This window comes from Mandrillus leucophaeus, unplaced genomic scaffold, assembly GCF_000951045.1.
Source record: "Mandrillus leucophaeus isolate KB7577 unplaced genomic scaffold, Mleu.le_1.0 Scaffold414, whole genome shotgun sequence".
Taxonomy (NCBI): Eukaryota; Metazoa; Chordata; class Mammalia; order Primates; family Cercopithecidae; genus Mandrillus; species Mandrillus leucophaeus.
The window spans coordinates 1,652,246-1,653,379 of NW_012104410.1; the positions used below are offsets into that span (position 1 = coordinate 1,652,246).

At 36.4% G+C, this 1,134-nt stretch overlaps 1 pseudogene; it reads right to left on the reverse strand.

The window, feature by feature from the left end:
- LOC105548570 overlaps window positions 1–293 on the reverse strand; it is a 7,768-nt pseudogene extending 7,475 nt beyond the window's left edge.
- Between the last annotated feature and the right edge of the window lie 841 nt (window positions 294–1,134).

The window sequence follows — 1,134 nt, forward strand, 5'->3', positions numbered from 1 at the left end:
CATGTGCAAGCTGATCTTCCACAGTAATCTCGGTGCCTAGTGTATTGTCAGTGTTCCATTTCTCCGTAAATGTCAGGCCATACTCAGTCCATCTGTACTTGGTTTCCAGACTGCCCGTCACTTTGGTGGTCTCAGCGTTGGCAGAGTCTGAGCTTGTAAATTCCAATCCATTTTCAGATTTTGATTTCAAAATCAGATTTTGATTTCAGCTTTATTAAGCCAAATCCGTAATCCTTGGTGAAGACATCCCTGGTAGATTTGCCAAGATTGGCATACGTGAGTGGCACAGCCATCTTCTGCTCAGAGGTGGTGGCAGTGGGCTCGGTGGCGGCTACCGATTGTAGATACTTCTATTATTCAGAGTGGAACATCTAATGATACATTTCCTTTTTCTAAGCTGTATCAGAATATATATTCATTCATTCATGGTATAATCTCAAAACATTAATAATATACCAGACTACCTCATCCCTACCATGGATGGGCATGGAGGGGAAAAGCAGTAAGTTAATGAAAAAAGAAGATGGAAAATCTCTTTAATGATTACATTATCAAACTAATAATGCTACACAGGTCACCTATTACGATGACTATTTCCATATAGATTCAATAATGCTATACAGGATAACTGATATTTATGTTTTTCAATTAGTTTTCTGACTTGAATTTGTGTTTTGTTTTTCATGCATTCTCATTCTTTTAAATCTTTCTGTTGCTGTGAAATGGGTCTCACATAAAGAAAAGTGTAATGAATATAAATTTGTAGCTCAGTGTATCTGTGGTGTTCAAACTGATTGTTAAATGGGAGAGTACCAGCACACCAAACACCTCACTGACTTTTGTTTTTGTTTTTTTTTTGTACATTGATATTCATATTAATAGCAGCTTTATTCATAATTGCCAAAACTTGAATGCAACCAAGATGTTCCTCAGTTAGTAAATAAACTGGTACATCTAAACAGTGGAACACTATTCAGTGCTAAAAAAAGAAATGATCTATCAAGCCCCGATAAGATGTGGAGGAACCTTTTAAAATGGGGTACATGTTCAGGTTTGTTATACAGGTAAATTATGTATCATGAGGGTTTGGTGTACGGATTATTTCATCACCCAGGTAATAAGTATGATACTCAA